The sequence below is a fragment of the Zootermopsis nevadensis genome, unplaced genomic scaffold, assembly GCF_977971745.1.
Source record: "Zootermopsis nevadensis isolate Lab colony 2312 unplaced genomic scaffold, Znev_1.0 Znev_ptg000001l, whole genome shotgun sequence".
Taxonomy (NCBI): Eukaryota; Metazoa; Arthropoda; class Insecta; order Blattodea; family Termopsidae; genus Zootermopsis; species Zootermopsis nevadensis.
This window is the reverse complement of record NW_028259133.1, coordinates 21,624,083-21,638,848: the sequence shown is the minus strand read 5'-3', so window position 1 is coordinate 21,638,848 and position 14,766 is coordinate 21,624,083. Positions and strand designations below refer to the sequence as shown.

The following is a 14,766-nucleotide window of genomic DNA, read 5'->3' as shown; positions in this document are numbered from 1 at the left end:
CAGACAACATTAAAAGTATACCACTCTGGTGCCTGTGTGAAGGCAGAGCGCCATTTTACCTCAGCCCCATGTGACTACTCTGTGTTGTTCTTGTGAGGTACGCAGTGCGATGTTCATTTCGGTTGAAGGGAGATGTGAACGATGGAATCTGCCCCCTCCCCCTGCGAGGCCTAACATACGAACGTATCCTAACCCCACAACAGGGACACGAACATAATAGGCGCAGTCAGTTACTCATTTCACGACGTCAACAGCCATAACCTGACGTGCGAGTTAAAAGTGCTGCTCGATGCCATGAATAAGACTCCTAATTACGAGGAAGGCTGTGGATGCTGATAGGATGAAGCATCGTTACGTCACGCGAATGCGATGCTCATATGCACTCACACCTGTGCCCCCCCGCCCTTAAGCCATCTTAGTGCACAATCAATCTGTAGCGCAACAGTGTTATAAGAAAATTAGTGAAGAATTTTCATTTACGGTAGTGGGACATTTATACCTGTTCAGTTGCTTACCTGTCTGTTACAGACATTCGCAGGCTTTATGTCTAAAATCTATTTTAATATTGTTCTAACTTAAAGTGGTCCGCAGTGGCTGCGAGGTCGCTGGGACAGTGGGTTCGAATCCCACTCAAGCCATGGATGTTTGTCCGCATTTTTCTGTGTTGTGTTGTCCTGTGTACAGGTAGAAGCCTTGCGACGGGCCGATCCTTCGTCCAAGGAGTCCATAGATCAAGCCAACGAAAAGTTGGGACCCGCAGTGCGCAGGAACTTGGAGAACTGGTCGTTCCCAGTATCCCTAACTTAAAACACTTAGTCCGCGGGAGATGTGATAATGTTAGGTTGTGCAATGTTTTTGAGCCAAATAGTAACATAACCCAAGCCTGTTCATCCTGTGCTTACAGGCAGGTACACACTAATTGCTCTAAGATTACAGTTACAGAAACACTAATTAGTCCCTTGAACCAAAGTGCATGTTAGGTTATGCAACCGTGCACCCATCAGTTTAACATTTTGTCAGTGAACATTTTATCAAATATGACTGTCTTGTGTGATGTTGCGCCGTGTAGTCTGGTAGAAGTTTACCGACGTTTCAGAGGTCCCTACTGACTCCAGTCGTCAGTGTAAAATATCCCAGAAGAAGTAGTCTTCATGCTTGCCGCCCTGAGAATCTGAAATCTGACCTAACATTTGTCCATTGGCCGGAGCTTGGAGACGTCAGCAGAAAACACTACTAGAGGACGAGAGCACTCTCTCAGCGATAAATTTCAACACTTTTCTCCCAGTTGCACATATTATTTATATTAATCACCAGATGTTTCGAAGCCTTGCTTTATTTTAATAGGCGAGACTCGGCTTAAATTTCCGAAACCTTGGTCTGACGATTTGGTGTCGAAACACTTTCTCTCTCGCTACGCCCGCATGTACCAGGACTTGCATGGTTATTACACCCACGAGCCAACCCACCTCTCGCATCTCTACAATGATTATGTTCTCTTGTTTGGATGACGGTTGTCATAGAGACGGCACCAGTCCAGGAAAACCTCGCAGCTCGCTGCCAATTAGCGTGCACCAGTGTGTACTCCACTCACCTACTGTATGTGGTATCCTGTGGGGGGCAAACACCCGACAAACACCCCCTCCCCCTCGCAATTTCTGTTTCTCCGTCAATAGATTCACACATCGTTGATTCCGTAGCGCCTCTAAAACCTTTTACATCTCTGCCTCATCCTGAATGTTAGGCTCCCTGTGATACGCTACACACCGTTTCGCTCCAGCTTTTGATTAAGACTTCATTTTGAAACAACGACACATGTCCAAGTGTTAGGTCATTTTTAGGGTTTGTTCTCATCGGGTGGATAGATGTTTATTATTGCTGAGATGTGATTAGCTTATCACAAAGGCAGTCTAGCGCAAGATTAATAATAATAATAATAAATATTGTGGTAGCAGAACGCGAAGTTTCTACACCGCAGATATCAGCGCCAGATCCCATATACCTCTCAGTCTCACAACCTAACCTAAGATAACAGACATCTTTATTATATTTTCCCATTTGCTCCAGTGTCAGGCATATGTGGAAGATAATATTAAAGTTGGCCTTTAGGAAATAAGGTGTGAAGGTGTGGACTGGATTAATCTGGCTTAGGATAGATTCTTGACTAGGCAAAAGACTGTCTGCTGTTTCAGGAGGATAGTGTTTCATTGAGATGAGTCTTTGAGACAGAATTGACTCTAGGCCGCATGTGTTCACGAAGTCGGTCAATCCAATCGCTTGTCTTCGATATTCTAACGCATGAATTTGAAAGCAGACAATTTGATGCGTCGCCTTAAGCCACTCTTGTCTTTCCGGCGACACGAAGTGCTTCTGTGCCACAGATAGCAGCACTGTTGTGTTCCTCGAGCTCCGTTTTATGTGTTCTTTCAGATCCTCTCTTCGTTTTATACCTTTAAAAAAATATAATATTTTTTTTTAAAACAATTCAAGCTCCCCCTAAATAAACGCTGAAAATACGAACATGGTTTATTAACAAGCAGACATTACTGCTTTATTTTAGTTATGTTCTGAAGCTGCTTAATTCTCACTAAATTATTACCGAACGGGAAAACGACGCGCATTACGACAAAAAAGCTAATGAAACGAAAAGAATGAAATTGCCAATATTTTATCGTACTCCTGGCTTTATAAAAACCTGTGAAGGCAATGCGTTGCTTACATTGTCAAGGACTGCGTATTGAAGCTTAAGTTATGTCAGCGGGCCTTGAAATTAACGCAAATAAGTCGAGATAAATTAATATTGATCGAGTCTGATTGAAATCGACCCGTTTCTTGCTGGCCAAAATTCTTCAAAAAACAAAAACAAAAAGTTCATTATAGACGCAACTGAAAAAGATTTTTTTTGGTTTTCTTATGTTTATTTTTCACTTCGTCTTTCTTTATATTATAATTTAAAAACGCAGAATTAAGGTGTATCATAACGCTGTTGGAACCCGCGCCAGAGTTTTCCCTTTGCCCATTGCACTTTGCCCTTTTTAAACGGCCCCAGTGACGTCGGAGTTGCCTGGGGCCAATGACATTTGACCCGAGGCCACAGAACCTAGAGTCCCGTCGGCATCTCGCGGACTTCAACTGTTCCTTGATGCGATTGGGAGATTTCGTGATTTTATAATAAATAATTGGATTAGTATTTTCATTATATCAGTGCGGTTTATTTTAAGATCGTGTAGTTTATAAGTAGTGAAACATTCGGCAAATAATGTGTCGGCCTAATTTTGATGTCATAAACAATTAGAATTTTAGATGTCCTTTTACCATCTGAATTGAATTTTCAATTTCACTGGGCGAAAGGACAATACGTTTCAAAAGTGGTGGCGTTACAGTTGCAGAAGATGGGGGACAGGGAGGTGATTTAGAATCTCAGATAAAACGATTCTGAATAGTGAAGGAGGAAGGGTAGGGTTCGCGAGTTTAATTTGAAACACCCACTTCAGCATATTAGCGGAACACAAAGCCAGTACCTGCGAACCCCCCCCCCTCCCCCCATCAGCGCCACTCGCTTCTCCACCCCCTCGGTCTACCCGATAAAGCTGATCACTGAGCCGAAGCTAACTTCCAAATTAGATTTTAATTGCGTTTTCTCCAACGGGTCATTTCCGTTAGAATGCAGAGGGAGGGGTTGTGCACCTGGCAGAATCCAGCGCCCCAGTGGCTAAATTATGTGCGAGACGCTGCCAACCTAACCCAGACCCAGCCGTCATGACGACAGACGCGGAGTCCACCGGCATGACCTTGACTTCTTCATCTCATGTTGATCTCATGAATTCAGCCTCCACACTCTCCTTTCTGCCCATCCACGTAAAAAGATCTGTGTATTCTGGTCTTTCTTCATCCGCGGACATCCGACAGAGGGTGGTCCTCCAGCTTTGGCTCTGGATGTCATGTTACGTAATGTTACACGAACGCTCCGATTTGGACAGATTTTTTTTGAAACACAGTGTAGGGACCGGACGGGCTATTGTGAACACGGTTATGACACTTCTGATAATAAAAAAATGCTAAGAATTTTTGACCAGCGGAGAGTCTGTCAGCTTCTCAAGAAGGACTCGGTTGAGATGGTTCTTAATTCATTTCAGATGCTGAATCTTTCACGCCAAAGCTAGTCTAATATTTAAGAATTCAGTCCGTACCGCGAAGAAAACACCGAGTCTCCATGGGAACGGCACTGCATAAGGATAAAATCGCTGATTAAAAGTTTAAGGTAAAACAGTTTCATAATCTGTGTTAAGATTGTGACACTTTGGTATAGCCGAGTTAATTCTTAGGCCCCTCTTACGAATTCGGACCTTATGAACGTGTAGCTTTTGTGGTGAGTAACAGTTCAAAATTCTCTCGACTGATTGAAGTTAAACTATACAATGTCTTAAGTAGGTCTGTCACAAGAAAGCTAAGAAATATTACAGATCCTCACAACTGCTCTGTTGATACTAATACTTACGTAAAGACATTTATTCGGTAATGAGTCGGTAGATTTTAATCTCCACATATTTCTTCGGAAAAAAATTTCAGGATATTAGAATCACTATACGAAATTATCTACAAGGATGTCGTAATAATTTGATTTATTGTCCTAATTCACTGTTTCCTCTCCTACATTTCATGTGACGTGGGCGTTTTAATCACGTTCTGTACAAACGAAAAAAATAGGTATTATTTTTTTTTGCTTATAAAACTAGCAAGAAAGTGGAAAAGAGAGACGGAAAAAAAACAAAAAACAAACAAGACTTTCTCTTGCGAATATCGTGTTTTCAGATGTTTCTTGGAACTTTATTTTAAATTTATAAAGTAAGATGTGATAAATTTCATTCTGTACTTCGCTCTGATACGGATTTTCGCGTGGGGAAAAAAAAGACGAACTCAAGACGTCTATTCGTTTTTCATTTATATTTTCCTTTTACGTCTCATATAAGGACGATGTTTACTTTTTAAAAGCTCTCTTTTGAAAGGAAAGTATCTTAATTTGATTTAATATCCTCTCAGAGAGCAGATGCCCTTTTTCAGGTACAGACTCGGTCCATGGTAAGAATTCCGACTGTCGGATCACACAAACAGCGCCATTGTCCTAATAATTAATGACTTACAGTGGATTCTAAACTTATTGGCCCATTTAAAGTTTCTGTTTTACGTAATTTAGAGACACGCCTTTCACTTTAGCGTTTACATGGTAAGTCAGGAATTTAATTTGTAGGGGCTACAAGTGCATTGTGGTAGGACACAGATCTCAGCACTGAACGTAATAAATAGGGAAAATATAAACCAATTTCAGGGCAATCAACTACGATTATTGGCCTCACACTGTCTCGCTCCGCCTTCGTGTATCCGACGTCTGAGTGCGTTTTCATTCCGAATAAAATTTTATTAAGAGAATGAATTGAATTTGGGGGATGCTTCCTAGCATGCACTTCAAAATATTCTATATTTCCTTCTGCCATCTTAAAACTCAAATATTATAATATACAGAATTGTGGGTTTAATGTGTGAGTGTGAAACTTGGTGTCTGAAGTTAAGGGAGAAACACAGATTAAGGGTGTTTGAGATTAGGGTGCTGTGGAAAATATGATCCTAAGTGGGATGAAGTGATAGGAGGCTGGAGAAAACTGCGCAATGAAGATTTTCATAATTCGTAGTCTTTACCAAATATTGTGGAATAATTGTCATATGTATTTATTTACCGTATACTTTAATTATGCTGTCAGTAGCCCACACTACTCAGCGTCAAACGATTAGACTATTAATAAAGGAAATGGGCATTGCTTAATTTAAGGTACCACCCCCAGTATCTGCCTCGAGGGAGTAAGAAGAAACATTATCACCCTCACGAGAGCCATGCATTTTATTAATATTTCAATAGTTAGGATAGACCAATCAATTCTGATATGAACCTTTAGTCAGATTACTGCAGTTACCGTGGTTAGCATGAGCCACAATGCAAGTTGAGTTCTCTGGGGTGGAAGACGAATCCGGATGTGAACCAGGCTTCAGTCGTGACCGTGTTTGCGTTTCGCTATTAATCTCCGAATGCCTTTTCTCCTTTTTATATCTCGCGTCTTTCTTCAGTATTTCTTTTTATCCCTCCCACCTCATCCCGTATTTTTTCCGGTTGCGCCTGTTGGGAAGATGAGCCCGCAGCGCTCGGTCCAGCGAGCAGCACCCCGCTGTACCACAGCATCCCTTGCAGTAGGATTTCATTTTGTGTAGCCACTTTGATGTCTCTGATGCGTGTTCCCTTCGTTTCTGGCTTTTTAACAAACTCATTTCTCCCAGACCTTCCACTCCTCTGTCCTTCTCTTTTCTGTCTTGCCTCTTTGCATCTCTCTTTCATGGGCTCTCTTTCGGTCTGGGTCTTGTCTGTCTTCATCCAGGGCTTTTTAAAGTATTTCTATTTTTTTTTAAAACCCACTAAATAATAATGTGAGTTCCGCGGGGCTGCGTTGCGATCCGCAATTTTGTTCGACTAAAGTGACAAATGCTATGAAGATTTGTACTAAGATCAGTCAAATAGGTCTACGAATTTATTTAAAGAGTGGCGATTTTTCGGGTTAAGCCAGTAATTGCTGGTTTGTAGACACGAACTAATTCGGCTGGTATTAGATTTTAAGATACAAAGACAATAATCTAGTTGTGTGAGGAAGTTATGAATAAACCCCTTCTACGGTATAGAGAAACATGAATCTTACGTTAATTGAGTTTTGTACTGTAAATATTAGTTTGGAATTTGATTTACCTAAGATTGTGACCTAGTGGTTAGTACTCCCGCTTCGTATCTGGGAGGTCACGGGTTCGTATTTAGGCCCTAGTCCGACTGGTTTTCGTGTTTTTCCTCAGTAATTTCGGACAAAGTACAATATAGTGTCTTAAAGTAGGCCACGACCGCCTACTTTCTTATCCTTTCCCCTGTTCTTTCACTTCAAATATGCCATGCTATTGAGAGCATCGTTAAATAAACACGTGGTGAATGTAATTTGATCCAGTCGCAACTTTCTGTTTGCGGTTATCTCACGTCGTAAGATAGCGGTTAGAACGCTGGCCTTGTAATCCTGGGGTCTCGGGTTCGATTCCCGGCGGTGCCCGAATTTATAACTTGTGTTGGGCAAGGCCGTGGTCTAGGCAACACGGAGTTTTCCTCCGTGGCATCCCAACAATTACTCCATTCACACACAGAAGAAGGCAATGGCAAACCACTTCTGGATCATCTGCCAAGAACGTATATGAACAGGTCCCAGTCCGAGAAAAAGATGGAAGGATCCTGTTCATATGGACCTGTCGTCACACAGAACACTACAAATAAAAATAAAGGAGACAGCCATCTTCGGACTTCCCGCCGTGGAAATCTCAAGTCCTAATTATGACACGTTGTCTTAATATTATCCACCGTGTCACTAGCATTCTGCTTGCCGGGGAAGACCCTGACGGTTGCCATGGCTACCCGTTAAATGCCAATCATATTTCGTCAGAAATGACGAGCAGTTGTGAGTGACGACGTTTCGCTGTGATCCGCGCAACATCGGGAAGTTCCTTGGACGGAACGGAAACCGAATTGCCTGTTCGGAGGTCAGATTTGTACAACCCTGTTCCAGGTGTGTCCTCGCGTCCATGTGGAAGGGACAGAAAAGGGGAAATTACTTTTCTTTTTGTACGTGCAGTAGCGACTGTTTATTTGCTCTTATATTCGCTGTTCACATTGCCTGCAGTAAGGATCTCGGCGACGACAAGCAAAACACAGATGTTAATAAGGTTGCCTACCTTCCAGGTTTTTATTTTTTTTAAAAAAAGTAACCTAACCTTCTCAGACCCTTTTCTCTGGGCTCTGATATTCTGATATTGTCGTTTTGCGTCTCTTCATTTTTCTCTTTTGTATTTCAACTGTTCTTGAAGCGTAATTTTTTTTAAAAAAAGCATTTCGTGAACGAAGTCGTTTTGGGGAATTTACTGTTGGCAAGATTTCTTCACGTTGTAATAAAATCGAAGAAAAAAACTTTATGGGCCCGTCCTTGTACGTCATTTTGTCGTGTGTGTGACCTCGAATCTCATCGGTACAGAGCTGACCTCAAATGACTGTTAGAAATGTTGGACAATATCAAATTTCCCTTTTCTGTTGCCTTATACGCAAATTACTTTTTTAATTTCTAAATAATTTACATAAAGTATTACAAGAAATTTGACACTTTATATAACTGCATAACCCTACGTATAAAGGACATTAATGATACAACATACATCCTCACATGTCATGTACAGAAGAAACATGCTAGTTTTCACGGCCACATTAAAGCTGGGTTTCCCAATAAAATCCTATCATTATCTCCTTTTCTGGGGCGCTCTGCTCCCTTGTTCCATTACAACAACCCTTCTACAAGCTGAACATTAGAAGAGAACGTGTTCGTAGGTGAGAGTGGCGTTGTGTTTGGCTCCCCACCCCCCAACTAAATCACTTCACATGAGCGACATTACCATAAATAAAGTACCCTATGAAAAGGGGAGACTTAAGCATAACAAGGGAATACGAAGTGTAAATTTGTGGTTCACGAAGAATAAAAACTGCAATTCTCACATATCTTGGTTCAACATCGACTACGTTTTTGACATTTTATGTTTCCTTTTTATTTATCCTGTCCTCTTGTGGGTAGTCAGATGGTCCGTAGCTGCTGTAGAAAACGAAGACTAATAGGCTTTATATGTGTTTTCTCCCTCAGTTAGACGTTTCTTTTCGAGGGGTCGTTTCTACCCCATTATGAGAATATTGCACATTGATATGAAATATGTTAATATGATTTATGATCATTATAACAACATCAAATAAAAAAAATCTAGTTGATACATTATCAAATTGTGCTTTTGTGGGGACAATAGGCGTGTCTGATATCAGAACAGATATAATATTTAGGCTGTACACTTCTGGATGTATTCAAACAAAATTCTGCGATGTTGCATGCAATCTCATGGATCGTACTGAGAAATAAATAATTTGAGTAATCATCGATTCTGTGCACAAAAGACAGCGCTTCGACGTTCAGCACGTGTGACCGTAATTTAACTGTCAAAATTCGATGTGTTAATATTATTTTGCTGTAAAATGCACAGTTAAATGTTTGTTTTTATTTTTTCCGCTCGTAGCTCACTTTGGCTTAAAAAACTTGAAGCGAGAGTGGGAGAGAAAGAGAGAGATATTTGTATCAGAAATGACATCTTTGTCAATAACTGACTGAAACTGAGCTAGCGGTTGTCACGAAATTTGTCGGATTGTGTTTATAAATAGGATTAGTAAAGGTATACGACAATGATGAGTGGCATGAATCCAGTTACTGGGATTACCATATTAACGGCATCGTAGCGCCTGCCCAGTGAACAGATTGTTTCAGATTTGTCCTAAGCCTTTCCTTTCATTCTTCTGTTTCCTTCCCGCTGCCTCTCGTTCATTATCCCCTGCACTGCCTAATCTAGAGTAAGAGAGACAATTACGCTGCTAGGAATTTCGCACATTTACACTTCTCCTATTTTATAAATGTTTGCAAGTCAAACAAGGCACTTGAGAAACCAGTGTACAAGTGTGAAGAAAACGCTCACTTGAGAGACCAAGTTGTAGATGGGAGGATAACACTAAAAATGAGCCTTAACGAAATGTGATAGTGAAAATGCATTTGTTCCTGTGCATTTGTTTCTTTCTTAATTCATAATTCGGTTCATCTTGTAATTTCAGGCTTGTTTTGACGGCTCGACCACAGGTTAGTGGTATGGACGTGTTGACTATTTACTTAGTACAGTGGCTGGTGTCAAAGACGTTAGGTCGTACAAATTCAGAACCAGAGAGAATTAAATCCGTTCAGCGCTCTGAGTAGCCTTCGAAAATCTAGCGAAATGTCGTGTTCCTGTCAGCAAAGTAATGCATCAGTCACTGCAAACCGTACCAGTTGATGCAGGTTGTAGCTGCTCGCAGGCGTTGTCCCATAGGACAGCTGAACACAAACCACTTAACATTCATCGTCTGCGCAAATCTTCAGCGAAAAATCTGTGTAGCCACAAACCGAATTAGCACCTTCGCTCATGCACACGGCAAGGAAGGTGTATGTAGGCGGTGGAGGTATAGAGCTAGATGTCACGATCCGGCTGCTTTATATGGGTCAGCCACAGGCGTGGAAATGTTCATATGTCGGGAATCGAAACCCTGCCAGGCGGGGAGATTTTACAGGTTCTCAGAAGAGGATTCAGATCAAGGGGACGGGAGGTGGACGGAACTAGCTCACTGAAGAAAACTACGACAACCTCAGTCAGGACAGACGGACGGTCTCCGGGCTCGGACCTGAATAACGAAACAGGAGTGCCAACTACTCGGCCACGACTTTGCGTCTCGTGTCCTTGCTTTAGAACAGACGAAACAGAATAGCGGAGTCTGCTTTGCGTGGTTTTATCGCGGCGTTCTTGGGCGCTCCTGCCGGACGCCTGTTACCATTGTCTCGGTCGTGGGGTCCTGACCCCGTCACTCCGTGGCATCTGTTCTCGGATGGACGGAGATTAAGTAAGTAAACTGCGGATTTCAACCCTCCCTCGCTCGCTTGCTTTTAAACCTGTTAGCATAGAACGCACTCTGACCGTGAAGTTCCGAAGAGTAGACGAGGAAGACCGGATTTCATGCAGAGTTGGGTGTCAATGGAGACGGTAGGTCCAGGAGTGGGTTCTCGCTGTCACCACCAGAACGAGAGGGAAGGTTTATTGTGACAAAGGATATTCTGCTGTAGATATAAATGCCTCAAGGTATGGACTGAAATGCTGAGTCAGGGGGGCGGGGGGCGGGGGCGGGGGAGGTGTTATTTTTGGTTTACGGAATTGTGATCCGGTATCCCACTAAGTTGTTGTTTTTACCCCTGACATCTATTCCGCCATGTTTTCACAGATTTACTTTATACCTCTGTTGTTCCCGTCTTAAGACTATTTAAAACGTGTCTTGTTTATACGAACAAGTACTTACGCATTAGGCTATATAATAATATATATTCTTTTGTGTGGGTGCGAAACTTGGGTCCCTCAAACGTAACTCAGATTAACCCGCGTCTGAGTGCAAAATACTGAGTAAAATATTTGATCCTGAGAAAGAGGGGAAATTATAAAAGGATGGATAAACTTGAATAATGAAGGATTTATGCCAAACTTCTTTTAAACTAATGAGGGTGATATGTGCGAGTGTTATGGGTATATTATAACACGCATGGAGAAATGAAATATATGTACAGAATTTTCGTCGGGAAATATAATTGGATGAGACCATTTCATGTACCTAGTCACAGTTGGTAGGACTCAGACCCTGTGCTTAACAGAATTACTAAGGAAGTTGAGGATGTTTCGCTTGGCTCTTTGTAACGCGGTAGGAATTTTATTTATCAGTGTTTGGGGCTGTGTTGTCTGTTAGTGAACCTGTGATCACTATCGACTTTGTTTGCAGAACGAAGATATTTGCCAGTGACGAGCGACGTGAGATTATTATTTTGGTTCAGTGGTCCCACTCTGGGCCAGCTGTGATTGGCAGCAGCTACTGTAGGATGCGGATAACAATTTATCATCATCACGTGACCAGCCGCCATTATTGTCTGTCGAATGCAGTAACCTCCCGTTCTTCTACTTTTCTCTTTCAAAACAAACGCACCATCAGATTTTAGAAGGTATTTGGGGGGGGGGGGGGGGGAAGGCGAGTGCTCACTGCGCACAAAATTTTGTCCTCGATTCATTTTGAAAAAAGATCTTTTTGTCGGCGTGTCGGTTTAAGTACAATTAACTTGTATTTTATTGCGATGGAGGCTGTGATTTAAGCAGGTCGCCCAGTATCATAAAAATAACAAGTCAGATAATTTTGAGTCATTCTGTATAAAATTTTAAAACTTAGTCTGTTATTTCCATCACGAAAAGCATTTTCGAACATAAACACATTCGTTGTTTGACGTAAAACCTTAGCTTTTGGCGATAATCCACGTCGGAGTTTAAAAAACTGTCCGACGTTTCGGCGAAGAATTCAGTTTCCATCTTCAGGGTGAATACTCATACATTCACCTGTTCGCATTTGTGGTGGCAACTGCCGAAACGTCGGATAATTTTCAACATTCGACTTGGCTGTGTTGACCCTATATTCAGTGTCTGTAATGTCGTTTCCGCTTAGAAAGTTTTGACCTTTCATGTTATTATCATTACTTGGTTAGGGCAGACTCCAATGTAATAAAAACGTACCGAATTTCATCAAATCAGGCCAATTGATTCAGACGTGTGACGCACACACATGAACGAACGAATGATTCATTAGCGTATTTATTTTTGAGAAAACATTGTAGGCTAGATTAATTATATTGTTACATTTTTATGATTTTTAGCATTAGATTTTGTATGCAAGCACAGGTTTATAGATTAAACATATTTGCCGCGTAAACTTATCATTCAAATACTCGGCCGTACAGGTACTTCAATGTTTTCAAGTGGAGAAATGTTGTTTTATCAGTTGGCCACTCTGCTGCTCTTTGACAAAAGAAGTACGCTGTGAAGAAAGCGCGCTTTACGGGGCTAAAATGGCCGGTCACGTGTTTAACCCATGTTAGACGTCAAGGTCAGAACACATACAGGTTTGTTTCAAGTGTGTCGAAAAGAGAGCTAACTTCGATTTTGTGAGTAGTTTCAGTGATGGAATACGTGAAATGAAACTCGGTAATGCAATTACGTGTTTGGGATAGATATTAAGTTTCATAAAACAACTTTTGAAACATTATTGGGACAGTTGGTATTTTCTGAAATCTGAAACCAAAATGATCGACTGAAGACTAAACGAACTAGAATAATTGTGAAATAAGTGTTATCAGGAGTGATCAGAAACGGTAAATACTTGTTGCTATGTTGTTTCAAAGGCTTAGGAAACGGGAATGAAGCTACATTGTTATTGGGTGTGTCTCACTTATACACAGATGTTTTACAAGTTGTGATCAACAATGGCCGTAACATTAGTGGAGTGAAATTACTTTAAAATTGTGGACACAACATGGAAATAACAGTGGATGGAGCTTCAGAAGGAAACTTCAAAGGTGAAGAACCAGGAAAAGCTACTAGAACAGAAACAAGGATGTGAGAGGATAGTCCAAGATTGTTATCAGCATTTAAACTACTTTACGGTGAGTTTTTACTTCGAATTTTGTATTCTCAAAACTAAGAGTGCGTAGGCTACCAAAATAATGAGGAGTTGCCTAATTTGTGCTTTTCACCAAGAATTATTGAGACTGAGATTGGAGGGGCATGTAGCGTACATGGGAATTTAACATATAAAAAAAATTTGATGACGTGTAGACGATGTTCTATGGTCAGAAATATGATCTTTACGTAACAGAGTCCTTCTTGATAATCTAATACTTACTGTCAGAAATCCGTAGCACAACTTTCTTCGGCGTAAAAGAACGAGCGTGACCTTGAGGTTTCGTACGTAAAATTCAGCGGTCATTACTCCCATGTGTTTCCCGATTCAATACTAGATGTCTCTAGCAGATTGAGTAGAAACTCGACTGGTCACTCACTATGAACAAACCTCTGAAAAGAGTGTTGTAGAGCTTAGTAAGAATAATTTTAAAAAAAAACCTTCATTAGCATTTTTATAAAGGCATGCATTGTGCTCTATCTTGAGCCAGGCGAATCCAATCCGTACCTTAAGACACTATTTCTTTATCATCCTGTTTTAGCATTATCGTCCCATCTACACTAACTTTCCTTACGTATTCTCCTTTCTGCAGGTTTCAGACGAAAGTTTTGTGTGTATATCTTATTTTTTCAGTGTCCTGTTCATCTCATTCTCTTTCATGCCCTGAAAATATTTTACGAAGAGACGAAATAATGAAGCCCCTCACTACGTAATTCTCTCGATCTTGTCTTATTTTCCCCCCTGGTACCCTCGTTTTAAGCTCAGTGTTTTGTTAAGATGAGCTTCCAAAGTTAACACTGACGTAAAACAATAGATTAAATTGTAGTTTTGTAGTTATTCTTAGGTATTTTTAATAAATTACCTTCTAAATTACTCACTTCAGAAGTAAGCATATTTATTTTACACTTTAATTCTCAAATTAGAACATTTGTGATGTTACAAGAAGGAAACACTTGCGAACAATGTCTAACTGCGCACGCGCACAAAAGATAAATAACACACTGTGATCAACAATACGAACCCAAGTTTATTGTTCACCAAGGCAACAATCTTATCGTGAAATAAGACAGACAACGTTGCTTCTAGGAGAAGAGTAGATGATTTTTAAGACGGAGAGAAATATCGAAGCCACCCCCCACCCCTTATCTTGTTCTTTTTAAACTCGGTCAAGCGATGTTGCAGATGATGAAAATTATGAGACGAGGGTTGGTGGGGGGGGGGGGAGGTTTCGTTGTTAAGGCAGAGAGCAGGATATAAAGGGAAAACAACAATGTGGCAGGCAGGCAATACATCGTATCTGAGACTTTCACCCCCTCACCCCTTATTTCTACCCCCTCATCCTTTTCATCCCCCCCTTCCTCTTGAAAAATTCAACCTCCTTCACTCAGCTTCTCGTGCTGTAGTGCAGGCCTGTAAGATTGCTGTTAGGCCCTTATATACTCTAGTCTGTCCCTATTCAAAAAAAAACCCAAAGATTTTGTCTGCTTCGATGGATTTTAAAAGCTCCCGGGAGATTATTTCCCGTCCTCGTTCTTCATATTATTTTTTATATACGC

The 14,766-nt window shown here is 41.1% G+C and overlaps 1 long non-coding RNA gene across 1 annotated transcript; it reads right to left on the bottom strand.

Annotated features, from left to right (window-relative positions):
* Window positions 1-1,647: 1,647 nt before the first annotated feature.
* Window positions 1,648-14,157, bottom strand: LOC147875250 (uncharacterized). Its single transcript, XR_015534462.1, has 3 exons — window positions 14,073-14,157; window positions 13,433-13,602; window positions 1,648-2,447 (listed from the first exon to the last, which is right to left on the bottom strand). It is a non-coding gene; the product is annotated as an uncharacterized LOC147875250 (long non-coding RNA).
* Window positions 14,158-14,766: the final 609 nt, after the last annotated feature.